The sequence below is a fragment of the Oncorhynchus nerka genome, linkage group LG14 (genome assembly GCF_034236695.1).
Source record: "Oncorhynchus nerka isolate Pitt River linkage group LG14, Oner_Uvic_2.0, whole genome shotgun sequence".
Classification (NCBI taxonomy): domain Eukaryota; kingdom Metazoa; phylum Chordata; class Actinopteri; order Salmoniformes; family Salmonidae; genus Oncorhynchus; species Oncorhynchus nerka.
The window spans coordinates 60,720,882-60,731,763 of record NC_088409.1 but is presented as its reverse complement, the minus strand read 5'-3'; the positions used below and the strand labels follow the sequence as shown (position 1 = coordinate 60,731,763).

Below are 10,882 nucleotides of genomic sequence, written 5' to 3'. Positions count from 1 at the left end.
CCACATCTACCTTTCATCCACCTATCCATATCTACCTTTCATCCACCTATCCATATCTACCTTTCATCCACCTATCCATATCTACCTTTCATCCACCTATCCATATCTACCTTTCATCCACCTGTCCATATCTACCTTTCATCCACCTATCCATATCTACCTTTCATCCACATCTACCTTTCATCCACCTATCCATATCTACCTTTCATCCACCTATCCATATCTACCTTTCATCCACCTATCCATATCTACCTTTCATCCACCTATCCATATCTACCTTTCAACCACCTATCCATATCTACCTTTCATCCACCTATCTATATCTACCTTTCATCCACCTATCCATATCTACCTTTCAACCACCTATCCATATCTACCTTTCATCCACCTATCCATATCTACCTTTCATCCACCTATCCATATCTACCTTTCAACCACCTATCCATATCTACCTTTCATCCACCTATCCATATCTATCTTTCATCCATATCTACCTTTCATCCACCTATCCAGTCACTGTCCTCTCTGCCTCTCCTCCCATCTCCCTCCACCTATCCATATCTACCTTTCATCCACCCATCCAGTCACTGTCCTCTCTGCCTCTCCTCCACCGAGGCCATCATGCAGTCTACCTCTCCATCCTCTACTGTCTAATGTCCCTGGCAGCCCCCTTTTCCTCGTCCCTCCGTCCTGCCTTGCACTTACATGGTCTTGACTTACGTATAGAACTCCTCGGCGGGCGAGATGGACGTGTTGGTCCAGGTGACGTTGCTGTCGGTGGACAGGTAGCGGAGACAGTTGACCGTGTTCCAGGGGTTGGAGCACGTGGTCCAGGGCAGGGTGGGCCGGAACGACGCCAGCAGGTAGTACAGGGCCCACGCCATGATGGTGTTGTAGTAGAACGCAATGTACAGCGCTATGATGCAGATGGCGAAGCCGATACCTTTCGCAGAAAGGAAAAGACAATGTAAGGTATAATGCATGACAATGCAGTTATGACAATGCATCGTCAGACTTGTCATGAACCCGCACAGCCCCTTTATAACGTCCTATAATCATATATAGATAGTGACGGTGATAACTGTTTGAGAGAGAGAGCGAGAGAGTTTGTGATGGAGAGAAGAGAGTCTGTTTTTCCATTAGGATTAACACAGGTATGAATGAACGAGAGAGAAGGCAGCGACTAGGGTAGAGAGATAAACGAGGCATAGAGTGGGGTAGAGAGACAAACGAGGCAGCGAGTGGGGTAGAGAGACAAACGAGGGAGAGAGTGGGGTAGAGAGACAAATGAGGCAGAGAGTGGGGTAGAGTGACAAACGAGGCAGAGAGTGGGGTAGAGAGACAAACGAGGCAGAGAGTGGGGTAGAGAGACAAACGAGGCAGAGAGTGGGGTAGAGAGACAAACGAGGCAGAGAGTGGGGTAGAGAGACAAACGAGGCAGAGAGTGGGGTAGAGAGACAAACGAGGCAAGTGGCGGACCAGGGCATCGAGCAAACCAGACTCTGACCAGATGGGAAGAGAGTTTGAGATGAAGGTGTGTTCTGTGTTGTGGGGTTGGTCGGGGATAACTCGCTCCATCCATCACTCAGAGATCTAAACCTATCTATCTATTTTCAAGCTAATTCAAGTCCGACTCAAGTAGGAGATGACATTTGGAAACAGATTTACATAACATGACGTTTCTAAGCATGCTGGCATTTCCGCGGGAAATGTGACAATTTCCATAACAGAGAGCTGGACATCACCACAACAAGGGGATGCAGAGACTTTCATGAGGAACGTGCTGAAGGGGTCGGAGAGTTCATATTATCTGTCTCTCAGACATTCACTCATCTATCTGCTCTAACAGGCAGCTAGCTGCTCACTGTCTTTCTGGATCTACCACTCCACTCCTCTTTTCCCCCGACTTTCCTTCTCCCCTGACTCCTCTTCTCCCCTCACTCCTCTTCTCCCCTGACTCCTCTTCTCCCCTCACTCCTCTTCTCCCCTCACTCCTCTTCTCCCCCGACTCCTCTTCTCCCCCGACTCCTCTTCTCCCCCGACTCCTCTTCTCCCCTCACTCCTCTTCTCCCCCGACGCCTCTTCTCCCCCGACTCCTCTTCCTCCCGACTCCTCTTCCCTCCCGACTCCTCTTCTCTCCCGACTCCTCTTCCCTCCCGACTCCTCTTCCCTCCCGACTCCTCTTCTCTCCCGACTCCTCTTCCCTCCCGACTCCTCTTCCCTCCCGACTCCTCTTCTCTCCCGACTCCTCTTCCTCCCCCCTCCTCTTCCCTCCCGACTCCTCTTCTCTCCCGACTCCTCTTCCCTCCCGACTCCTCTTCCCTCCCGACTCCTCTTCTCTCCCGACTCCTCTTCTCTCCCGACTCCTCTTCCCTCCCGACTCCTCTTCCCTCCCGACTCCTCTTCCCTCCCGACTGCTCTTCCCTCCCGACTCCTCTCCTCTCCCGACTCCTCTCATAACTCCTCCATAACACTTATCAAAATAGTTGACAAGCTTCATTGTGTTAACAAAATTAGTCGAATCCACTCCCCTCCCTCCATCTCCCCTCCTCTCTTCTTACCCTTGAAGATGGGGCAGATGTGTTTCCAGATGGAGATGCAGCCGCTGCGGTGGAACTGCCCCAGAGCCAGCTCCATGTAGAACAGAGGCACACCACCGAATACCGCCATCAACATGTAGGGCAGCAGGAAGGCACCTGGGACAACAGGTAGGGGAGTGGGGGAGAGAGAGGGGTGGATAAAGAGAGAGAGGGCACGCGAGAGAGAGAGGGCGTGGGAGAGAGCGAGAGAGAGAGAGAGGGAGCGAGAGAGAGAGGGCATGCGAGAGAGACAGGGCACGCGAGAGAGACAGGGCACGAGAGGGAGCGAGAGAGAGAGGGAGCGAGAGAGAGAGGGCACGAGAGGAAGCGAGAGAGAGAGAGAGGGCGCCGGAGAGAGCGAGGGCTCGCGAGAGAGTGCACGCAGGAGAGAGAGGGCACGGGAGAGAGCGAGAGAGAGAGAGGGCACGCGAGAGAGAGGGCGCGAGAGAGAGAGGGAGAAGGAAAAAGCGGAGGTTGGGGTATATTTGAGTAAAAATCATTTCATTCATGGGTCAAAAATAGAAACTCCACATGTTTCATATCTGCACTCTTTGCCAGATTTCTACACACCTTATCTAACAACAACTGACATCAACATCTGGAACATTCAACACTGACCTGTAGCTGACCCTAAAGAGCAAAGGGAGTGAGAGGAGGAATTGGAAATGTCAGAGAAAAAAAGACATGGCGAACCCTGGAGAGTACCAGGGAGATAGGGGCTTGGCTGGACTGGAGCCTGTCTCTGTATTTGATTAGGAATTTATATCTGCGTGGTTGACATGAAAGCAAAGATAACTGTTGATTCAGTAGCTGGGACTAGGAGACAGGTTATTAAGCAATGAGAGAAAGAGAGAGAGAGAGAGAGAGAGAGAGAGAGAGAGCGAGAGAGAATAGATTGAAGCCACTCATAAAAACAGACAATTAATAGTGTTGCTTCTATCAAGTGTCTCCCTGTCTCCATCTCTCTCTCTCTCTTTCCCTCGCTCCCACTAAACAGAGAAACAGGATATTGCAAAGATTTTATTATTGCAAATTCAATAAAATGAAATCGGAGGCCTGTATTTGATGTGAGGAGGAGAGTTGTAGAAAGGCAGGGAGGACAGCAGAGTTCCCTTGTAAACATCTGGGAACATTAAATGAACATTCATTACAGAAGACACAAGGTTTAACGTTATGTATTTACCCAGTGCTATTTCTGTCCGAGGTGTAAATGTTCATTTGATCAAAGTTTTGGTTGGTTTGAATGGTCTGTGTTTTCCAGACGCTCTGTCCGATTTATCTATCTTGCTTTATCTAGCTATATGATTAAGTGTGAAAATATGTTGGGTGGAAAACTATATTCAATCTGCATTAATGCTTATTGTTACCAGTATACTGTAGATGGTTTAGTTTCCTCTGTCAATTTCCTTAACCTCCCTTTCCCCAGCTACAGATTCTCTCCTTTCCAGTGTTACTTTCTCCCTCAACCTGGGTTGTGTTCATTAGGCACCAAACGTAAGAAAACAGGCTGAAACAAGGAGGGACTACCTAGACTTGTCCAACAAGAAACGCTTATTTGAGCTTTTTGCAACAGCGTGCTCCAATGAACAGGCCCGGGTCTCACCTCCGCCGTTTTGGTAGCAGATGTAGGGGAAGCGCCACACATTTCCCAGGTCCACGGCGTAGCCAATCACAGACAACAGAAAGTCCATCTTCTTGCTCCAGGTCTCCCGGGGCTGGTCCAGACTGGTCTGCTGGACCACCAGAGTCCTGAGGGCCCCTGCGGGTACACACCCCGCTCCCTCCTTGGGGCTCGGTGCTGTGGACGTGGGGTACCCGTTGGACACCCCTCCTGACCCCCCACCAGAGTTCACTTTGGGGTCCCCCTTCTCTGCCACCCTCCGTCAGCCAGCATGAGTCTGCCGTTCTCCTGCGATGGCTCCTCCCCTTTCTCTTTCTCCCCTCCTTCATTCTCTCTGTCCATCATCATTGACTGTTTCATCTCCATGGCGATGGCCGGTGGTTAGTGGCGTGGTGTGGTTGTTAGCGACGACGGTGGACTTGTGGCACGGTGTGATGAGGTGCCCATCAGGGGATGAGGGATATCATAGAGAGAGACGGAGAGGGAGAGGTGTGGCCGGGCCAGGGGGGGGGGGGGGGGGGGCGCCGCTGTAGGGTTAGACACTTGGACTGGCTCCACTGCCTTCTATGACAAACACCAGTGTTGACACAACCTGCAACACAAACACAACACCACTTGTGTAAATGACCATTGTGATAACAACAGGACATGTTTAGAAATGAAAATGTTTTTTGGGGAATTACTTGTGTATTTTGCCTTGAATGGTTTGCTCTTTATTTGGGCTTCTCTGAGTGGTTAGTTAACACAGGGAAAGACGGAGACAAATGGGTGACTGTGATATGTGACTATGGGGTTAAAAGTGTGCAACACTGGGGGAATTGTGAAACCTGAAAGTCCCAGCCAAATAAGGCCTGAGGGGATTCTGCTAGAACACGTTAGTTTATTTTCTTTCTTGACATTGCGGTTACTCTGCCGAAGCTACAATCACATCTGTAGGTCTCTATACCTTTGGAGATAAAAACATATATTAATGTTGAACTTCACCATATAAATGAGATGAAAATAAAAATAATTTAAAAAATAATTCAGACAGCAACAAGATTTGTAAGGAAGAAAAAACAGTTAGAAGAAGTCGTTTGATAGATGAAATCAATGTGCAGTCAGTGTGTTAAGGCAGGATGGAACACGTTGATAGGATTTGAAACCAACTGACTTCCTCTGATTCTGATAACCCTGATAACACATATTATCAAAGAAAACACGTATCACAGACATATTCTTCTTGTACCGTAATGTTCCTTTGACAGTATGAGTATAATCAAGATATCATAGCAAAAAAAAAAATGTGTTAAATCAAATTAAGAAACAAACTACTTTGTATGTTTAACTCCTTTAAAACATTTTTTGGGGGGACTACTTTTAAAAATGTGTTTTTATGTGTAACTACTTTTCAGCAGTAGATATTTACCACAGTTATATGCAAAAGTATCCAACGGGAGCGTTTCTCCTGTCCTTTTCCATTGTGTTCCCTGTTGCCTTTCTCTTCACTGCAACGACCCTTCATTCTGGGGCCTTTTAATGTCAATGATTGAGAATGATCATTTTCATGTCATTTTAATCCATATACTGTATATGTTAGACAAAGTATAAGGCTTTGCAATAAACTGGAAAAAGTAGTGTACCAGTGTAATGTAATATTGGTTATAATGTACAGACTCGCAATAAAGTCATTTAATAAAGTAGTCTATTCATTCACATTATTATGAAGCTATTTTCTTGAAACAGGGAAACTACAATGAAAGTGATGAAAGTCGTCACCAGAAAGATGTAGTTTCTGACGGGGCTCGGAATCATACCATGTTTTTCCATGTTGGAATTTCACACCGAAAGAAACAAATCATTGTGCGTCTCAAAACTTGTATACTGATGACATTTGACAAATATCATAAACACAATCTTAAAATGAATTAAATATGCGCTATATTACATTGACTGAAGATGCACTAAAAAAATATATATATATATATATTTTGCCGATTCTTTTATTTTCAAACGTTAACCGCATTACCCCGCTTAAAAAGTCCCGTGATTTGAGTAAAAAACGTTGGAAAATGAAGGGGAGAAAAAAAGGTTTTGGAGCTAATCGCCTCGTTTATACTCGTTTGCTTCAATTGGAATTTAATGGCAAAGGAAGAGTTAATCCAAATGGAATTTATCCCAATTAAAAGTAATTGTCCTGCTATTCTCCATGGGATTCCAGTCCATAACCCCTATCAGTCAAACAGAATGCTCCTATCCAAGCCACATAAGGCACCTGGACTGACAACAGAGTATATATAGGAGGTGGAAGCAGAGCATTTGATGGATATTCATAAATAAAGATGAGAAAACAACGGCTGGAAGAAAGAGTGCAAAGTGTAACCCACAAATAAACACTGGGGGTAACAATTAGTTCAAACTCATCAGATAAATGAAACTTCCTTTAAAAGTACCATCTTTTTTGACTCGCTGGGTTGCCGTACAGCACTTACATTAGCTCAGCACTGAGTTAACGTCAAACAACCACTTCATCATCAACGATATTCCAGCTGAGAATGAAATCACTGAACAACATATTCGAAACATCATTGCGATCAGATCCCACACAATCCTACAAGTTCTGAAAATCGGTGCAACTTGGAGCTATGAAGAAAAAACACTTTTGTCAAGGTTACCATAGTGTAAGCTTGCAAGAAAGGCATTTCACTGTACTGTACACGTGACATTAAAAACACTATAACATAAGGGGAGTGGGGGGGGGGGGGGGCCTTCCAATGTCCGTCACCGAACACTTCACCTTACGTTAACAAAGAGCCTGCAATTCTGTCAGTACAGAAGAACACCCACACACACCGAGAGCAACCATCGCGCCAACTCTGAGCATTATTGTTCTGTTACAGAGACAGACAACCAATGATGTATATTAGAAATATTGAGTAGTGGATAAGGAATCAACTCTAGCCTTCTCTGGAAACAAAAAAACAATAAATGATCACAACTTTGGGGTTTCTAGCGGGAGTACTTCTTGTTTTCGTTGTAAGACAATGAGGAAGCCGAACACCTAACTTGATCTCCATCCCTATTCACCACTGTATCTAGTCTCTACGGCGCACAAACTGTAGTCGACGTTGCGTCAAATCAGACACGCTTCAAAATCAGACAATTCAACCCAATGGAACTTTTGTCCCCCTCCTAGAACTTATGTGATGCTCTGCCGTTGCATGAACTTGCCAGGATAAGCATGCACAAACACATCAAGACACACTGTTTGCCCAGTAGAGCACTCAAACCTCTTCCATCATCACACTATAGACACGTTGACGTTTGGTCTGGCACAAACACATATATGCATAGAACCATGGAGAAACACACACACACGCACACACACACACACACAAACTTCACACACAATGTCCAGAATGCAGCCCTACCGTGCAGCGGTTCCGTAGTTATGTGGGGGTCTGCGTCAGGGTGGTACTCACCACTGTCCCTCTGAAGAACACGTACAGACACTCCCCCCTACACCCCTGCTGGAGTTTCTTACACCCTTTTCCTCCTCTCTCTCTCTCTCTGTCTCTCTCTCTCTCTCTCTCTCTCTCTGTCTCTCTCTGTCTCTCTATCTCTCCTATACACAATCATATTGTCTTACGGCTTACTTCGCTTTTGGCATCATTTACATCTACGTGGGAAATGTGCAGTGCTATATGTACACGGCTACATGCACAAATCATTTTGTGTTGTTGTTGGACAACCTGGATAAAGTTCCAGACATCTGGTAGCTGCACCGCTATCCGCCTGTCATCGCCGGACTGCAATCTACGCTCCTCATCAGCTATGGAATATTGAAGACGATAAATAGGGGATGATTTCCCGAGGCCTTTGTTGGTCTCACCTTACGGAGTCCCCCCTCTCTGTGTTGCTTTAACAGCCGCCGTCAAAAGCATCCCCTCGTCCCCATGGCTAGCTGTGAACAAAACACAGAGTGTATCCTCAGACATCATTCTTACTCCGGTACACTCCAAATCCCTGACGGACAAATTCACGGGCAGCCTCAGACAACTTTCAGCAGCTCCATCGAGTCTGCAGGCTGAAAACGCTCTACGGTGATCACTTAGCTGTTCTTATCAGCTGAATCGTTTGCCCATGAACTTCATCTGTCATAATACAACCAGGGCTGTAGATAAATCATGTTTGACCCGAAACATTAAAAAGGTAGGGTCCAGAAATAGAAAGCCAGATAGCGCCGCTAAGGGATAAAAAAAAAAGTCCTGAGAGAGCATGTTGACGAATCTTAAAACTAAGAATTACCGAGAACTTGGCTTAACTAGATCATTGGTTTTCGAGACAGAATGGGAAGACATCTAAGAGTGACATTATGAGCAGTTTGCCGAGCTAATGTGCTTATCAAGATGTATTTGGCGGTGAAGGGGTTTCTCTGAAGGAGCTGTCACTCTCGACCGGACGCTGTCCTCCTTTCCCATTGACCTGTTGGCCCCCTCTCCCCCATTTGCGAATGGTTGTCTCATTCCACCTGGCAAGACTATTGCCTGGTTTGGCAAACATCTCCAGCCACAAAGAAGAGTTGAGTTGTAGGCTACGCATTCCTCTCAAAATAACCAAATATTGTAAACAAAAAGTGAATAGTGACATGACGTAAATGGGAGTCGGTCTGAAGTGCTGGATGAGCTGCGTTGCACGTTACACAGCAACGCAGAAGAACAACAGATGACCAGTCCAAATGCATCTTCAATCTCACTCAGCTCTCCGGACTAAAAATAACAAGCCAATCACCAAGCGGTAGGAAGTAGTCCGCGATAGGAACCCATACGCCGAATGACAGATTGAAGGATAGTGTGCTTATCCCCTGGGAAAAACAACACCCAACACACACACACACCCAACAACACACACACACACACACACACACACTAAAACAAGCACTTACAGGAAGCATATCAGAACTACCTCTGCCATGGTGTTGTTGGACATTTGATTTGGCAGTGCCCACCTCGTGCCCTTCCCAAACAAACGCAAACAAAGACCTACAGGAAGCCATTAGGCATCAGCAGTCTGAAAAGGCCTCTGCTGCATCTGTCTAAAACACAATCAGCTAACAGGTGTCTGCTCTCCAACCGCCCCTCAGAGTGTGTTTCCCAGTTCCTTGGTAACCCTTAGATCAGGTGGAATACACCCAGATAAAGAAGTGTTTGGAAAATGTCAAGTGTGCCATGCCAGGTAGGTGCACTCCCTCATCTCGCCTCTTCGTTGGTGATGCTCCCCACCATCTCCCGGTCTGAACTAGGCAGATCCGGTATGGATACCTAACCTCACCCTGCTGGCTAGAAGATAGCAATGCTCTCTATCTAAAAAGGTCTACTTAATGTAATTGATGCATTATGATTCCATCCATTTATGGTTACTGAGGCCCCTTGACCTCCTGTAGACTTCGAGGACAAGCATCTTAACCTTTGAACTATTTAAAAAGTGTTTTGCAGTTTCCTCATGTTTCCTAAATGTGGTTCCCACATACAAACCCAGTCATATTGGGTCTTGAGCAACCCCAGCTAGCTTAGTGAAACTGAGGAATAGCTGTAAAAAAAAAAATCTCCACACATCTCCACCGTAGAGTAGGAAAGAAAAACAAGGATTTATGCAAGGAGGCTAGGACTCCTAACAGCATGGGACAAGTCAGCACTCTCATTAATATCTGAACCTTCTAACACTCATGTGTGAGCAAGTATGTCTCTGTGTGTGCCACGTGAGAGAGAAATCTCATTTCTAAGGAAGAGGGAAATGTGTAGATATCGAGGGGAACATAAGAGTTGAGAGAGAAAGGCAGACAGAGAGAGAGACAGAGGTAGAGAGACAGAGAGAGAGGTAAGAGAGAGAGAGGTCGGTAGGGCGGTAAAGACAGACAGAGAGGGAGATCGATCGAGAAGGTAAGATTAGCCAGAAAACACAAGAGGACTAGGGGACATTGTAGGCAGGGAGGGAGCCAGCCATGGGATCATTTAATCTCTTCAATTACAATCACTGGCAGCTGCCCTCTATCAGCAAGTTTGGAGCCTAATCTCTTCATCTCCCTGTCCTCTTCCACCTCTCTCTCTCTCTCTCTCCTCCCCACCCCTCCTCTCACTCTCTTGCCGTTCCCTCCTCCCCATCTCACTCTCTGTTCCCTCCTCCCCCTCTCCCTCTCTCCCTGCCCTCTTCCCCCCCTCACTCTCTCCTCACCTCCTCTTTCGCTCTCTCTCCGTGCCCTCCTCCCGCTCTCTCTCCGTGCCCTCCTCCCCCTCTCACTCCCTCCCTTCCCTCCTCCACCTCCCTCCCTTCCGTCTCCCTCCCCATTTTAATTTACCAGAAGTTCTTATCCAGAGCGACTTAGTCAGCGTGTCCAACGAAGCTAGATAAAAACTACCACGTAGCGTTTCTCTCCCTCTCACCGCCCTTCCTACTATCTCGCAGAGAAAGTAAATGTGTCTTTTTGCTTACAACCCAACCCCCTGAGACACTCTCTCTCCGTCCTCTACTTCTCCTCTCTCACCCTCCTCTTCAGTCTCTCCTCTCCCTCTAGGCCCTCGGTCTGTCTAGACGGAGTACTTCTTGTCAACACAACAGGTTGGGATTGTCCCGGGCGACGCGGCTCAGGGAGAAAATAGCTCCCTCTGGTACAGCTCAGAGGAACTGCACTCACTCGGTCTCACCA

The 10,882-nt window shown here is 46.8% G+C and overlaps 1 pseudogene; it reads right to left on the bottom strand.

The window, feature by feature from the left end:
- The window catches only part of LOC115141602 (sodium-dependent serotonin transporter-like), a 28,489-nt pseudogene that overhangs the window by 14,334 nt on the left and 3,273 nt on the right, over window positions 1-10,882 (bottom strand).